General features: G+C 43.5%; 1 long non-coding RNA gene across 3 annotated transcripts in view; it reads left to right on the top strand.

The window, feature by feature from the left end:
* The window catches only part of LOC128328014 (uncharacterized), a 60,494-nt gene that overhangs the window by 20,790 nt on the left and 21,736 nt on the right, over positions 1-17,968 (top strand). For all 3 annotated transcript variants that reach the window (XR_008308950.1, XR_008308948.1, XR_008308949.1), the window contains 3 exons: positions 531-652; positions 6,141-6,201; positions 17,724-17,787. This is a non-coding gene — a long non-coding RNA (uncharacterized LOC128328014). The remainder of the gene's footprint in view (positions 1-530; positions 653-6,140; positions 6,202-17,723; positions 17,788-17,968) is intronic.

Here is a 17,968-nt window from a genome sequence, read left to right as displayed (position 1 = left end):
ACACACAGAGAAGGGCACCTAAAGTGTCTGTCTCCTGGGAAAATCTCCCATGCACTGCACTTGGTGCATTGTGGGATACCTGGAGCTGGAACGACGCACCTGGAGCTGCGTATGGAGCTGTGCACTGCTCAGTGCAGCACTGCCCATTTGGGAGCACAGTCTGCACTCCCAGAAACAGGTGTGTGATTGTCTAGGGGGAAGGTAAGATTTGCACAGCCTTACCCCCACCAGCCCACTCCCCTGCCCACCCCATCATGTGAATAGCCCCTATATATAATACATGTACAAATACTACTTTAAACTGTGATATATGTAGAGGGGCAGTTCAGACATACTCCCCCATCCTCATGATTAGGGAGAGACATGCTGGCACACCTGGATGTGCTCCAGGAGCGGGGAATTACATGTATGCCCCTGATGTGAACAGGTCCTTATTGCATTTGGTCATGCCAATGAACGGCGTATGTATCATCTAAACTAACCCCCAGTTAAGGTAGTGTTTGATATTATTCATTCATCATGTTTTGCAGGCCAAAGTTCCTGTTATGAAATGGATGGAGATAATCCTGTACTAAAGAAGGACTCCTATAATTGAACAGTTAGAAAGTAAAGAAGAACTTTGCTATTTTGGGAAAGAGTTGAAAGAGGGAATGTGAGTCAATTGTATTCTCTGTTCAGTTGTTTAGTATTGTATTTAAGAGCATTCCATAGAAATATTGTTCAAATAAAGGTCTCTTTTTGTTTAAAGTTTCTTTTGAGATTGGATTCCTCATGATAAAACAAATGGGGATTCATTTAAATTAGAAAAATATTGTTTTAAAGGAAATTGTTTGAACAACATGTCATATGCATAATGTGAATTGTATGTGGTGGTCTTCTGTGAGATAGATGGTGGAAAAGATTTAAAGAAAAAGAAGGACAATGGATGAAAGTGGATACTTTTTGAAGTAGTAAGTTCTGTAAAGGGTATTCAGCTAATAGGGATGTTGTTCCATACTGGATGCATTTTGTATATTAATAGAAATATATTACATCATCTGAATGTGTTTATATGTATCTGTGTATTGTTTCAGGTTCTGACTGATCATTCCTTTATTAGGCAGATTGCTGGCTGCTTGATGTTTCAGATGTTGTTTCAGGATCTGGTAGTGCAAGATGGTTGCTTGATGTTTCATCAATGAGAGGATAGATCTCATGATAGTTGGGAACCTCTTTGTGTTTTTGCATACGAACCCATTCAGAGTTTGGAGGATGTGATACTTCTCAAGCTGAGGGGAGTGGACAGGTGTGTGTGTGTGTGTGTGTGTAGCACCCGATTTTCTATCTACACAGTGGAAGATCAACATTAGAAACTTGCTGGGGCTACTGCTCAAAAGGCTACTTTGAGGTGTTTGGAAGGTAGCCTTGATGGTGTGAATCAACTTAAAACTGCTTCCAGGCCATCACACAGTGCTACTGTCATGCTGCACTGTTGGAGCTGCCTTTCAAGTTGTGCAGCAGTCCTGGTGGGTCCCTAACATCAGGGGCATAGCAAGGTTGGATTGGGCCCAGAGACAAGATTTTAAAATGGGCTCCTCGCTGATATACACACACAAACACATTTCACAATATATAGTGCACGCACACTCATGTCCCATTATGAATACAGTGAATATCTAGTTCACATTGAATCTAGTTTTTTTAACTCTCTGCTACTCTCTGCTACTGCTGATCTCCAAGATACTCAACATAATTCATAGGGGGTGCGACATGGGTGGGTGGGGAGTCATGTGACACGCCTCTGGGGGGCCCCTCGAGGCAGTGGGGCCCCGAGACGACTGTCTTCCCTTGCCTAATGGTAGTTACGCCCCTGCCTAACATTGATGTTCCCTTGCCTGGAATATCAGCCAAAGTTTCTGACTAGAGTTGGCTGAAATGGGGTGTGTAGCCTGTGTGTGCCTCACTTTGGTCTATTTATAGATTTCTAAATAAAATACATGTTGCAAAGACACCTTAAGTCCCCAGTGCTTTGTCATCAAAAGGAATGTAAACCCCGCAACATGCTCTTGGAACTGCTCACCACTCAGGGAAGTGAAAAATACATAAGAAAATTATAGGATTCTAGCAAAAGTGCAACAAGCTCAGGAGTTAAAATGTATTTGATAACTTAGCTTATGGTGCCTTTGGATGTTTTTCTCATTCTGTGGATTGGTGCAGTGCTCTGGTTTTTGGGCCACAGGATATCATATCATGGGACATTTAGTTTGTTCACATGGAAGGGGTGCAAGGCTAAGAGTAGTGAGAGGCAGGAAAAACATCTACACTTACTGGACCAAATGTTAAAAGTATTTCTACTTCCATTGAGCCTGCACAGTGGGGAGGAGATGTGAGCTCCACAAATGTGCAATGAGCACTGCACAAGTGATTTAACAAATGAGTCACCAGCCACCATATGAAACAAGTTGCTAGATTTGATGGGCCTTTAGTTGATCCAAAAGGGCTCTTCTTGTGTTCTTATGTAATGTATAACTGCACATCTGATCATGTGCAGATTTCAGCATGTAAGCTGAAATGAATCTAAACATTTCTCTAAAAATTTCTGCTCAAACTTCTCCTCTCCAGATTTTGCTGGCTAACATTCTAGGGAGGTGCACCTAGGTAATTTTGGAGCCTGGACCTAAAAGCCTTTAGAGCCCCGCCCCCCTCACCTCCGCAAGTTAAACATCCCCTTACAAACACACACACACTGTGACACACAGAGTATTTTTAGGGATGTACCCAATCATTTTGGCACCTCTTTGAAGATGATTTGGCTCCCTGCAGCCGAAAATTTTTGGTGAGGGGTTTCCTTAAAAGGAGGCAGGCAGGTACTACCTGCCTCTCCTGCAAGTGTCTGCTGCCCCATCGCAGTACTCTATAAAGATCCACCGTGAAAGCAGCAGACTGTGCTATTATCCCCTTTAAGGTGCCCGCCGCAGTGATAGGATGCTGCTCCCAGCATCCCTACTGTGGCATCAGCATGCAAATGGCATCGGAGCATGCATTGACGCCATTTGCATGCAGACGCTGATGCTGGAACAGAATTCTGTCGCTGTGGTGGGCACCTGAAAGGAGACAGCAGCACGGGCTGCTGCTTTCACAGTGGACCTTTACAGAGAACAGCCCCGTGATGGGACAGTGGAGGCTCACAAGAGGGGCAAGTAGGACCTGCCTGCCTCCTCTTAAGGGAACCCCTCCCTGCTCCCTGGGATGTAGCCAAAGTATTTTGTGCACATCCCGAGTATTTTTAAAACATTGGTTCTTGAGTGCACAAAGAGCAACTGAACTCACAAGAATGTGAGAATATAAACCAGGTATATTTATACAAATATGCATTAGCTGAAACATTTCAACACACAACATATTCCCATCCCCCATATTTCTTTCCCCACTCCCACCTCTGACTCTAAAGCAGAGGTCACGCTTGGTGCTGAGCGCTGATAACAGTCATGCTCAGCTATCCTGCACACACCACACACTACACCACACCACTTGGGAAAGACTAAGGAGGATTTGGGGGCCCCCAGGGAGTTATTCACACATGACTTCATGCTGTGGGGTAAATGTTGAGCGAAGCCACTTCGAATTACACACGAGGCATCTGAGGGAAGCAGCCCCTCCCCTCTGCTCTCGGGTTTGCTTTTGATGCAGGTTCGTATTGCATGCCTCTGTGTTTTCCTTCTAGCTAATGGAGAGCGAGTGAGCAAGAGAGCGAGCGAGAGAGCCTCCTTGTATAGGAACACAATTATTCTACATCAGTGCCTCTTCCTATTTGCTCCAGTGTTTTCAGAAAAACTCTCTTGAAACCAGCATTTCAAAAACCCGGAAATACATTGAGACAGGGGTGTAGCTATAATTGAGTGAAGGGGTTCAAAGAACCCAGGCCCTGCCCAGCTCCTGAGGGCCCCCAGCTCCTCCCCTCTCTATTTTCTTCATTAACTCTCTCACTTGGACGGGCTGTCAGAGAGAAGGGCGAACACAGGCCCCTTCTCCCTGAGTTATGCTCCTGCATTGAGATAAGCTAGAATTTGGAAGACAAAGCCTGATTTGTGTGTGGAGTACTTCCAAGGATATCAAATGTGTTGGAAGTGAAGGACTCTGCGCTGGCTCATGCATCAGTGACAGAGGGGGACAGATTAGTGAGTCAGAGGGCTAGAGTGGTCAAGACATTGGTCATCCCTTCTCTACTGCTCTGTCACTATCCCTTTGATATGTGGATTGCTACTCTCAGGGACTTCCTTCCTGCCTGCCTGCCTGCCTGCCTGCCTCTTCATCTTCCCTTTCTTCTCCCTTGCAACACACATGCTCCTCTCTCCCTGCACCATGTATGCAGAGATGCAGAAACCATCCCTCTGCACCCAGCTAGCTAGCTAGATTAGAGATCCTATCTCTCCACTTTACTATCTAGAATGGAGTTCACCAATAAAGACTCCTTATATTGATTTGAAATTATGAACTGGCTCCAAGTTTCTTTTACTCTCAGCATACACTCATGCCTATGCAGACTCCGCTGTGTTTTGCCTCTATGCACTGTAGGGGTATCTCTTACCAGAGAAAATTCCCAACAAAATGGACTTTAGGGTAAGTTTGGCTGGTGTGTGAACACACATACACTCTTTTGGAGGAGACTTGGGGTAATAGCCCTGTCTGTAAAAGCTCCAGGGAGTGAGGAGGCCCTGGACTTCAGCTCAGAAGTCCTTTGGGCCCAGAAGTCCTTCGGCCCAGAAGTTTGTGCCTCTGGTAACAGGATCCCAGGGAAGTGTTACAGGGTGAGACTGTTTTTGACTTCTTAACTGCAGCTGTACTGCATTTGTTTTCTCGGTATTGTGTGTAAAGGCAGTCTCTTCCCCAAAGTGTGAGCTGAACTATCTATGCATGTACAGAAAATACATAAACACTATACACATACATCTATATGCCATGACACCAATAGTCCTATTAAAACACTATGTTCAATGCCTGTACAGTGTGTGTGTGTATTGTATTTGTTTGTTATTTCTCTGTGTAAACCACCCTGAGCCATTATTGGAAGGGTGGTATAGAAATCAATCAATCAATCAATCAATCAAATAAATAAATAAAACACCAGATATAACTGTAGTCGAGAAGAAAGAAAAGAAGTCAAAATAATCAGCATAGCAATGCCAGGTGATAGCCGAATAGAAGAAAAAGAAATACAAAAATCACAAAATACAAAGATCTACAAATTGAAATTGAAAGGCTGTGGCAGAAGAAGACTGTAGTCCCAGTAGTAATTGGCGCCATAGGTGCAATTCCAAAACAACTTGAAGAGCACCTCAACACCATAGGGGCCACAGAAATCACCATCAGCCAATTACAAAAAACAACTTTACTGGGAACAGCCTATATTTTGCAACGATATCTAGAATAATAACAACAATACTGATAATAAAGTTCAGCCATCCCAGGTCCTTAGGAAGGACTCGATGTCTGGATAAAACAAACCAGTCAATAACACCTGTCTGACTGTGTAAACAAGAAATAATAAATAATATAGTACATACTCATGTACTGATCTGTACACATGTTCAACACAAATATAGTAGTACATGAACTGTACCCTGCATTTTAATCTTTGAATACACTGGTCTGGGCCCGAGTTCACTTTAAAATGAATATATATACAATAATTCACACATGTGTACAGCTACCTGTGTCTTAATAGTGCTATAAATATTTATGAATTCAAAACAAAGCCTACACAATAATTCCTACAAAGCTTTAGAATTGGTGGGGTGGGGGAGAAGTGTGAACAAAATGCAATCTCTCTATTGACTTCAGGGCCAGTCCTGGAATATTGCTAAGGCATAGTTTTCTTCTTTAAATTCTAGACAAATCCCAAAACATTTATTTCCTAGTGTTTGCTACATGGCACATATAATGGATAATCTAAAAACATTGCCTTCAACAACTTTGAGATCCTCTTGTGTAAATACAGATGAAGGTCTGGGATACAAAGAAGCAAGAACAACCTTGATTGGATGGTGGGGATTGTGGGAGGTGGGGTGGGGGGAGAGAGGAGAAGACAGGGACTGCATTTTAAACACAGCTATTCACTGGGAAAATGAAGGATCTTCCTTACAAGTTGTTTTTCTTTCTAGTCCAAAAGACACAAAGGGAGAAGGATGGAATTCCAGCTCAGCCCATGAATCAATCAATTTGGTAAATATGATAAATGCATTAGGAATGTCTGCCTACACAATGCTCAGATTCCATAGCTGTTGATCACTGAGCAAGCTCTTGAAGAAAAATATTGCAACACTTTAAAAATGCTACTTAAGATTTTTTTAAGTGCTGTAGACTTAAATTTTTTTCATGATCCTGGAGGAAGGGGTTGCCAGTCGTTTCACGAAAACCTGGATAAAAGGATTTCTTTCCTTTTGAATAACCAGGAGGATGATGCTTCCTTGAATAACAAGGAAGGAAGATGCTATATTGTTCTAGCTAATTATATCATCTGCTTTAGCTACTGTGGGGGAAACAAAGAGCAAAGTGAGGAGGAGATTTCCCAATGCAATTCTTGGGGTGGTTGATGGTTGCAGGTTCCCCAAACCCAGTTTGCTACTTCCCCTCCTTCAGTTTTTATCTCAGTTTTTAGATAAATAGCTTTCTGCTTTCATGGGCAAAGGGGTTCAGGAGAAGAAGAAGGTGAGCAGACCAAGTTTCAGAAATGTGGGGCATTTTATAAAAGATAATGCAGAATATATGGCTGAATATACAAAGTTCTTTTATATAGGATTCTTTATGTTATGAATCCCAGCACAATGCAATGCAATTAGGTGAATGTTAAATAAATTATATTGCACCATATGTGTATTTAATCACCTTATAAAGAACATAAAGGTCTTTATGGCCTTGGGCTATCTTTTAGTTCCTTTTCTATCTTGCTATTCATTCATTTCCCAATGTTTTTACAGCAGTAATTGACCCCAATTTCATTTTGAAGAAGAAATGCTCACTGGCTTGATTTAAGTCTACCCTCCCCATATTATGAAAAACACATTAACTCAGTTCAAGACAGCTATTTAAAACTTACATTTCTTGTCACTGGCATAAATGTAGACTTCTTGTTTCTCCATTAATTTCCTTATTAATCTTGAACAAACACAAGCCTTTTGTATCTTGGTAATTCAGGCACCATAACTTTTCATTAATTTCTTCTTAGTCCTGGTCTCTAGCCAATATACTATACCTTCCAGTGCTTGTCTAATGAAAATGCACACCCTTGTTTTATATTATATTGGTTTCTCATATTCAGATCACTCTGGTAGAATCTAATTGCTGGCAAACACTACACAGGATGTTTGAATGCTTTGATTTCAATTGGTAGGTTATCTTAAACTGGTATTGTTAATTCATATACATTTAATTGAAATAAGAAAAGCCCTGTTGGATCAGAAAATGCCCATCCAGTCTAGCATTTCGGTGATCAACCAGATGCCTCTGGGACACTCAAAAGCAGGAGGTGAAGGCATATCCTTTTCCCTGCCTTTGCTTCCCAACAACTGGCCAATCAGTGCAAAGCAAGCATGCTTAACATTATGCTGGCTAGGGATGTGCACACATTGATTTTTTTAAATTCAATTTGTACTCGAATCGAATCACCCCCAATTTGTTTTGGGTCTGCACCCCTCAGCCAGCACCCCTCAGGCAATGAGAAGCAACAGCATGGAAAAGAAAAGCTAGACAAATGTTTTAAAAGTAAATAGAGTAAAATTATCAACCCAGTAGAAAAAACCCCTGAAATACTAGCAGGCAAATAAAATCATCCACCAAAAGATTGTAGATTGTGCACCCTTTGGGGACAGGGTTCCATCTTATTTGTTTGTTATTTCTCTGTGTAAACTGCCCTGAGCCATTTTTGGAAGGGTGGTATAGAAATCAAATAAATAATAAATAATAATAATGAAAGCACATTAAAAAGCCACATTTGAAGAGCCAGCGGAGAGAAAGAAGAAGAGTAGAGGCTTTGTGAGCTTTGAAGGGAAGGAATTCCATGAAGTCAATGCCACCACTTAAAAGACCTTATTCTTATCACTAGCAAGCATCTCTTACAACACTGGAAGCAGACACAAGGCCTGGGGGGACAGCCAAGCCTCACTTCCATCCTCAAATGTTCTACCTAGGGCTGTATTGAAATGCCCCCCTCAATTCTGCCACTATTTTTGTTGGGAGTGGGCAATTTCAGTGGGAATTTCAATGCTACTGAAATTTGAGGGGCTGTGGGCAGCTTAATGATAGCGTTGGGGGCAGTCTCCTTGATTTTTAGAGCATAAAATCGTCTTCAGCAAGGAAAATGGTGCCAGCAGAGAAATGAGTAGCTGCTGCTGTTGCTGTTTCTGGCTGCCTCTGCTGAACAGTTTTGTATGCTTTATCAACCATGAAGACTACTGCTACCAACATGACCAGCACTCTTCTGCCCCTTTGAATTTTCCTGCAACCGTTGTTGGCTCACGCATGAAAGCAGGAGGCATTACAATGCTCCTTCAAACTCAGCAAAAATGCTGGAATCCAGGTAAATTGTTGAGATCAAACTAGATAAGAGCACATATACATGTTTTCGTGTGAATGAATGCAGTGCACAAGTGTCGGTTTCAAAGTGAGCCTGGATACTACTCCTCTCGAATGTAGGTTGCGGACTGTAGTACCACAGTACGCGCATCAAACATACTGAGGCTATTCTTACGATCAGCCAAAACCTGGCTAAGAAAGTCAAGCCTGGTCTTGGCTGATCATAAGAACTGCCAGGAGCCGTGTGGCTCCTGGTGGTGGCAAACCTGCCAAACGAGCTAGCCTCTTAAATGGGGTTAAGGGAACAAGCTTTCCCTTAGCTCAATTTTTTTAATTATCTGCCAGCCCTGGCTGCTTGCAGCCGGGGCTGGGAGACTGTGGGGCTCCTGGCTGGCGCCTGGGGATACCCATAATGCACTGCGCACTCACTGAAGTGTCTCAGCCTCTGACCCTCTACACTTCCGGGGAAAGCTGGTGTCTGTGTGGATCCACGCACCCAGAACGGACAGGGTAATTATCTGTGGGGGAGGTACATTTTTACAGCCTTCTTCCCTGTACACGCCAAGCCCTTTCTCACTGATCACAAGAAAGGGCTCACTGTGTGAAGAATTGTATGTACAGATCTGTATAGATCAATAATCTGTGTATATTGCACATAGATTGTGCATGCATGCAACATAATTTGTGAATAGCCATACTATCTGAAAGAGAATCTGTAGACAACAGAAAACAAAACCCTGTTTGAATTCGGCAATATCAAGACATCAAGAAAGACTCCAAATACTATAGGCTAATGCTTTACTATAATAACAGTAATAAAACTGTATGGTTAAGAACTATCCGGGCTATATTAAATATAATAAATCTAAACCAATGCAATATATCTATGTAATACAATAAAGTTGTTGATGTGGCAGCTTACAATAGACCCTGCAGGTGAGTTTTTTCTTCTGCTGTGAAAAGAACCTGGTGATGTAAAGCTGTCTAATGGACATAGAGGGGGGAAACCTATAAAATGGCCTGGTTCAGTTCTGTATTCTGATATAGCTACATTCTGATACAGCTCCATAAAGTAGGTGTGAGCAGCCGTGTCTGGAAAAGGTGTTAGCAGGGCCTGGGATGCTGTGCTTCTTTAGCAAGAAATACCAAATCAAATGCATTAAAACCTCACTTCACGTGTGCGGGGGTTGAGTCTTGGCATAAAAAACAGGGCTTGGCTCCAGTGAGGCCTCCAGTGTTATTTCATATTGACTTCTCCAGACCACACAATTTCTCTTTGGTACCAAAGTCAAAATACACAATGAATGGCCATTTGAAGATGAAAAGGTCAGGAAAAGTCTTTATACTTTCCTTTTTTAAAGCTTCATTAATACTTCCACATAATGGCTATTATTTTTGTGCAAATGACTGTTCCTCCATCCCATCTCTTGTTGGTGCCAAAGCAATGTTTTTCATGCTTGAAAGCTTGATACTTGTCCTATTCAACACCTCTTTCTTTTCCTGGGGTCTTTCCCACAAATATGACCTATCAGGTTATTTCAAGTGAACAACCAATATGATGTGGGGCTCTTTAATCTGAAGTTCCACAGTTCCCCTTTCATGCTGTTTTGCTACAACCTGAGAGTAGAAGTTTGACATCTGAAATTGTCCACCCACCACTAAAGAATCCAAACATGCCTCATAATTATAATGGAGGGACCGCATAGGCTGAGCTACAGAACTGACCTTCCAAAGCAAATAAGGGAGACTTGGCTGCATACCTTCCTTACCCTAAGAAAGAATTAGCCGAAAGAAAGACATGTAATTATTCCTATAGATTTCCTTATGGAAATGTGCTGCATGATTTCACTAAAATGATAACATTATCTATTTGGCTTTGAACTGTCCTACTGAATTGCATTACAGACAAAATAAGTTGCTTGCCCTTTTGGAGGCCCCATGAATGTATGAATACTTAAGGGAAACACTGTTAGGCTTTGTTCAGTTGCATGGTAGGGTGGAAGGCATTACAGCAATGATTTTATAGGAATTACTTTTACAGAACTTGCTCTGAAGAAATGTCTGAATGCATTTGAATAAGAGCATTATAAAAAGAGTACTGCTGGATCAGACCAAGGTGTAAAGGCAAGGTTGGCTGCCCTGTAGGGCCAAGTGTGCTGCTCACTTCTGTGCTGCTCAGAGTTGAGGGGAGGATGGGGCCGAGTCACTGGTCAGGCAGATGACAGACAGGCCAGGAGATGGTACTTTGGTGCCAGGTGGAGCAGGGGTTTAGCAAGGTTGCAGTGGGCCCAGAGACAAGATTTTGAAATGGGGCCCCCCGTCACTGAAGCTCAGCTCATGAAGTAAAGAAATCTTAAATGAGGCTGAATAGTGGTAACAAAAAACATAGTTTACACACACACACTTATGTGCCGCAATAGAACATCATCCTAAATTATTTTTCAAAAGGTTTTGTAAATTGTGGAGGATGCAAATCATTTAATGGTACTAGAGAAAGACATGCTGTTCTGGTAGCTCCAGGTCTTAACACTCACATCAGTTTCGGAGGATGAATACAACTGAAGGAAGCCCAGGCGGGTGCACAGCTGGGGGAGTCAGTCATGTGACTTGCCTCTGGGGGCCCCCCCAAGGCAGTGGGCCCTCAGACAACTGTCTTCCCTTGCCCAATTATAGTTACACCCCTGAGGTGGAGACTTCTATCTAGCTATCTAGCTATCTATTGTACATAGTACAGTCTGTACAGTGTAGTACAGTACCATACATAGTACAGAACTGTACACAGCCTGTACAGTACAGGTTCCAATGAAGCCATTTGCAGATGTATACAAGACTGGCACCAGTTCAGATATCTGGGCGGTGTACATAATTGTGGGCTCTCTTGACTATTCAACGCAGTCTTCTTGTGTGGCATTTATTTGTGAGGGATCTCTAAGCTGAGAGGGCCATTGGCACCATTCTGTTCTGCTTTTCATCTCCTTTCCATACCCTCCTTAATAATTCCAGTGCTTTCCTGCTCAGGGATGTTAAACCACAAGATCTATGTTAGTTATAAGCTTTCTACTCTCTGCAGCATGGAAGATGTTTTTGAAGCTGGAGTTTTCACATGATCCAGTTCTGCATCAGCAGTAGGGCTGGAGGTGTATGCCTGGGGGCCACTTGTGCATCCTTAAGAGCAGGGTATAAGTTCAATCATGAATAGAATTTTCTCACAGTGATCTCCCATAACAAATGTGTAAGCTGCCTCAAATGTAGTTATGACAAAACCAGGTCACCTAGTCTGATTTCCTCTCATAGACCAGAAACAATTACAAAAAGAGAAACAGCAGCAGGCATGTGTGAACCTACAGCTTGCTTTTAGTTCTTGGGAGAAGCAATACTAGGAAATGGGAGAAATCTGCCCCAAATGAAAGAGGAATTCCCCCCAAATACAAGCAACAAAGCCTTTATCCGTTCAGTACAGTCAGGCTGTGGTCTTGTTCCAATGAAGCCATTTGCAGATGTGTACAAGACTGGCAACAGTTCAGATATCCACACAGCAAGATCTGTGAATACAAACGGGTGGGTAGCTTTCTTTCTTTCTTTTCTCTTTTCTTTTTGAACAGCAGCTCTATCTGAAACGACTTCCAAATGGTGTAGATTATAGGCAGGTGTGTCAGAATCAAATTCTGATGTGGCACATGGGAAATAAAAAGCTCTTCAGTGCAAGCCCAGTGCAGAGTCAGACTGGATTTACTGGATTGTGGCCACTGTGTGTATATTATCTAAGGAATTTCTCCAAGATGAGAAAACAGTCTATAGTTTGGGAGGGACGAGACAGGGCTTGCATTATTGGGGGAAAGATTATCTCAGTGTGTACAGATGATTCTGATGTGTATGTTATATCTGCATAATACTCTTCTTAGTGGCTTGCATGAGTGGCAGCCTAATTTAATCAGCTGGAACTAGAGCTGAAGCAGATACTAGCAAATAGGGATGCATGAATGTTTTGAGCTTGAAACGAGCCATTTTGAGTGTTTCGAGCTTGGGGGGGGGGGGAAGCTCTTAAAATGAAGGGCCTATTTCAAGCTCTGAAGTTCCGACCCATTCTGAGTCGGAACGTTTTACGTGTTCGAGTGCCATTTTTCTGGGAAGAGCTTGTCTACTGATTGGGGTTGGCAGGTAGACCAGGCCTCCACCCTGGATAAGGCACATCAGTCTGCCCCAGAGTACTGGTCTACTCACTGCATGAGACAGGTAGACCAGGCCTCTGCTCTGGACTTAGAACATCGTCCCACCTTGGAGGACTTGTCTACCCACCACATGAGGCATCTGCTTGACCAACACATTAAGTCTGGGGTGGAGACCTGGTCTTCTCGCCAACCCCAATCAGTAGATCAGCTCTCCCTGGAAAAACAATCCTCCAAAACAGCACTTGGAATGCTCAAAACACTCAAAACATTCTGAGCTTTTTCCATTGGAACAACTGGCTCAACCAGTTGTTCTGACAAAATGTTCAAGGGATTTGTGTTTTGTTTTGATCTCAAAATGAAATGCTAAATCCATTTAGTGCACATCCTTACTAGCAAATCCTCGAAATCCATCAAATCTTTCAATTTCAACTCTCAAATTTTGAATGAGAAATTCTGCATTCAAGAAATGAATTCATATTTGCCAAGAACTTTTTATTCAATTTTTCCACAACATAAGACACACACACACACCCACACACACACGGTGGGGGGGGGAAGACTTCCCTCTCATCATTAGAACAAGTATCAATTACAGTACCCAAGTTTTGCCTGTAATTTCATCATTCTCCCCCCCGTTAAATCATACAAAAGTCAGCTCTAGGGCTTGTTTTTAAAACATCTTTGTTACCACTCAAAAGCCTGATACAAATCCATTTTATAATATGTTTTTAGGTAAATAAGAAGAGGGTCCCACTCCCTTTTAAATGCTTCAAATTTATTAAGAAATGAAATGAAATGGATTCATATTTGGAATGTGACATTGCACCCACACCCTAAGAAGACACGAGACACAAAATATTATGGTGATAAGGGCCACAATTTTATTAATAATTTCAACGCAACTGAAATGGAAATTGGGATTGGCTCTCCAGTGCAGAATCTAAAGGCGTGCCAGCCTCACCTAATTCTCACAGGTAAATGCACCTTGGCTCCTGACAGCCCCATTGCTCTAACACAGAGGCTGCCTATCTTAGCCAACCTAAGGTCAAGAGTCTACCCTTGGTGGCACCCCACCGAAGCTGCAAAGCCTTTCTGGGAGTTGTCGCCTGACAGAGTAGAGTGGTAGGGGTGTGCAATTCAGGTTTTCGGTGATTTGGTTCGGGACCTGAACTGAATCACCCCCATTCTGTTCTGTGCCTGAATATGGGCTTCCTGAATCACCCCTGATTTGGTTCGGATTCGGATTGAATCCAAATCTGAATCAATTCGGGTAGGAAAAATGGGTCCCAGGGGCAAAATAGTGGGGTAGGGTGGTAGTGCCCAATGGTTGGAGGCTACCACCCAAATTTCAGGGGAATTGGGCAAAGGGCTGATTTTTGGTGAATTTTTGAAGTTTTAGTGTCTTGGGGCAGATCGGGGGCATAGTGTGGGATCTGGGCAAAAAGAGTGGGGTGGGGTGGTAGTGCATAATGGGTGGAGGCTGCCACCCCAATTGAAGAGTGATTGGGCAGAGGGCTGATTTTTGGGGAATTGTTGAAGTTTACGCATCTTTAAGGTTTTTCTCCATAAAGAAGCATTGAGGTGTCAGCAAATGTATAGCTTCACGTGGGGGGCAAAGGGGTGGCCTAGAGCAGTGTGGGGTTGGTGGTTGTGCCAGGTAGTGGCAAGGAAGCTACCTGAATCTTTTCAAAGGATTTGGGCAGAGGGCTGATTTTTGGTAAATTGTTGAAGATTACACGTCTTTAAGCTTTTTCCTCATAGGGTATACATGGAGCTTTCAGCAGCCCCATAAGTGCACTTGGGGAGTGCTGGGGTGGCCCAGAGCGAATGGTAGTGTAGTGCACATAGGGTGCCAACCACCCCCATGGGTTTCTAACCCATGGGGTACAGGGTTCTGTTGTTTCTGAGGTATTCTGAGTGTGGATTCTATGATAGCAAATGAGATTTTCAATGAAACACCATGAATCCACTCTAATCTGCTATAATAGAATCCACACTCAGAATTCCCCAAAAATCAGCCCTCTGCCCAATCACTCTTCAATTGGGGTGGCAGCCTCCACCCATTAGGCACTACCACCCCACCCCACTCTTTTTGCCCAGATCCCACGCTATGCCCCCGATCTGCCCCAAGACACTAAAACTTCAAAAATTCACCAAAAATCAGCCCTTTGCCCAATTCCCCTGAAATTTGGGTGGTAGCCTCCACCCATTAGGCACTACCACCCCACCCCACTATTTTGCCCCTGGGACCCAAAATTCGAGCAGACGTCACACCAGACTTTTTTGCACTGAAATCAATGGAGGCAAAAAGGCGGGAAATTCAAAGAGACATCATCCCAAATCACCCAAATTTTTTGGGCACGAATCAGGGGTGATTCAGCTTAGGCCCGAAAAATATCGGGGGGCATCAGGGGTGATTCGGTTCGGCCCCGAATCACCCGAAATTGCTTGTTTCGGGCACAGATCGATCTGTGCCGAAACGTTTTGCACATCCTATAGAGTGGAATAGATCAGAGTTCCCTGATCCGCCAAGCCTCTAGAGATCTGACCTGCCACTCCATCTCCAAACACTTACCTGAAGGAGCTCACCAAGGCTTAGATGTTACTCCCCACTGCACTGCACCTGCCACATTGTGACCATGAAGGGAAACTTAACTAACTAAAGAGCACTGACGGGGCAGGCAAAAAAGGACGTGCACCAATGGCCAATCAGGTGAACGCCCCCCAAATTCCTGCCCGGCCCCAAATGGTGATGAGCAAGCCCAGACTGTACCCCAGGGAAGGGAGGGAGGATGCTTGTTGAGAACAGACTGAGGAGGGAAATGCTGCAGCCAGTTGTGTGCCGAAAAGCCCTCCCCCTACCTGCGCAGGAGCCAATGGGCTCCAACCCCAGCCTGAACACTTTAGACTAGTTGGCTTTTTATAGTTTTTGTTTTGGAAGATTTCAGATATGAAATCTCATAAAACTATCAGCTACTGTTACCATCACATGTTCTCCATCAAGTTATGCCCGTCAGAAGGAAGGAAGGAAGGAAGGAAGGAAGGAAGGAAATAATGACAAAACTGTCAAGCACTTTCAAATATTGTATTAGTATTTAACTGCTTTTCCCATTGATTGCCATCATATGATTTGCCATCAAATGCATGAATTCCTTCATACTGTCCTCAGCAGGGACAGCCTAAGGCAGGGGCGTAACGAGGCTGGAGTGGGCCCAGAGACAAAATTTTAAAATGGGCCCCTCGCTGATACACACACACTCACTTCACATGTGACTTGCCTCTGGGGGACCCCTCAAGGCTTGGGGGCCCCCAGGCAGCCTAATGGTAGTTACGCCCCTGGCCTAAGGTACTGCAGCACCTGAGGTGTGATGGCAAACACTTCCTTGCCCCAAAACCCTGGTGGGGCCAGTCCCTTTTCAAAACTGACCCTTGGAAGTATTGAGAGTGGAGCAGAAGGTGGAGAAGAGGAGAGATTTCCAGAAGCCTCATCTTCCCTCCTGTACTTTTTGCAAACTTTGCAAGGAGTGTGAGCAAAAATCCTCTTTGCAAAGCTTGCAAGGGTCAGACCAATCCCAAAGAGCTGCTTTAATGTCAGTAATGGGGACATCTCAACTCCCTGCTGGCTTCCCAATAATCTGCTTTTTGAGGCAATCACCTCACCTCACTTCATGAAAGCACTGCCCTTATTCCTCACCGAGAAAACCAGTAAAAGACTAACAGTAAGCTCAGAAAACAACTTACTCACTTCTACTGATTTTTCTCTGAAATTCAGTCATAGAGGAATGTTGATATATTCTCTAGGCCACAAGCCCTGTGGAGATTTTAGGGTACTAAGTGAATGTGTGTGGAATGGCATGGTGGCAGGCTCACTCCTTCAGCTGCAACAGGCCTATGTGTGTATTGTTGATCATGCGTAGGCACCTCTCCCTGAAACTGAGAACCATGGAAGGTGACTATGCTGAAAGTGGGGATGCTTTTCAACAAAACCTTCTCAAGCTGTGAAAACCACCCCCAATCTTTCAGGGATTCAAAATGGGGCAAATCTCCATAGGGTTGGACCTGAAAATTATTCAGGGGAAATTTGAAAGAGAGGCTGCATTCATATGTAACGTGGTTCCACACACACACACACCCGCTCTCCCATCCAGTGTTTCCTCTAAGGCATGTGCACATGCACGCTCACAAGTTTTTTGATGTCGGCTCAGTTAACTTTAGATCCTGCTCAGGCTGAATCAGGAAGGTCCCACTCTGAATGCATGTGCACACACACTGCCTTGATATTGCCAACCAGAACAAAATTCATTCCACACACACTGCTTGCATCCAAATTCAGACATTCAGGAGAGCTGTCTTTCTGCAGTCAGTGAGACTTCAGAGAGGGAGGGCAGCTGACTGTGCATACTTCCTTCTTGACAAAAGGACAGTGCTCAATCACACTGGGGTTGAAGGAGGAACTTCCCCCCTTAACTCTAGTTCCAGGGCCAGCAGCCTGCGGTTCTGAATTCGGACATACCACAGGCTGTCTGGAACCTCAGGTTGTGGCAACGAAACTCACTACAACCTGAGGATTCAGACTGAAGTTTGAATTTTGAACCCTCTTTTGTCATGGTACTGAACTGCTGTTCCCCACATTCAGACATAAAGTCTGTGGAACTGCAGTCCTATTCAATTGCAATTCTGCGTTGCGTGCAAATGCGGCCAGTTGTCATGCTTCCTCCAATGAAAAACTAACATTTGAAGAGGAATACTGGGGTTTCTTCCAAGGAGAAACATCAGAGAATTTTGCCGGATGGTTTCACCATATCCCAGAGTGTTTGGTGCATTTCTGTACAGAAGGAAATCCCTGGCATTCAAGCTACAGAGGCAACTTGAAGTTCAGTCTGAGTTTTGCCAGCACTAAATCCCCCCACCCCCCAGATAGGTTAGTCATCTTTCCTCTAAGAACAAATATATCAGTATACAGTTACATCAGATAGACTGCATAATGTCATCATTTGTCCCTAGGAAAATAACCAATTTGAGACAAAATGGTGCCACAGCAAAGATGCTTCAAACTGGAACAATAAAGGTAGGCATTCAAGTGCCTCTGGATGAACAATTCAGGAGCTCCTAACAGTCCCTTTTCATGTCATAAATGTTCTGCTGTGGATGTACTTTGCAGCACTAATGAATAGTGTGGCAATTTGAAAATGCTGTGATTGTCATGATGTATCCTTGTATATCATTAGCCATGTTAAGTACTAAAATTT

The sequence above is a fragment of the Hemicordylus capensis genome, chromosome 5, assembly GCF_027244095.1.
Source record: "Hemicordylus capensis ecotype Gifberg chromosome 5, rHemCap1.1.pri, whole genome shotgun sequence".
Lineage (NCBI taxonomy): Eukaryota > Metazoa > Chordata > Lepidosauria > Squamata > Cordylidae > Hemicordylus > Hemicordylus capensis.
Note: the sequence above shows the minus strand (reverse complement) of the source record. Positions and strands in the feature narration are given on the sequence as shown.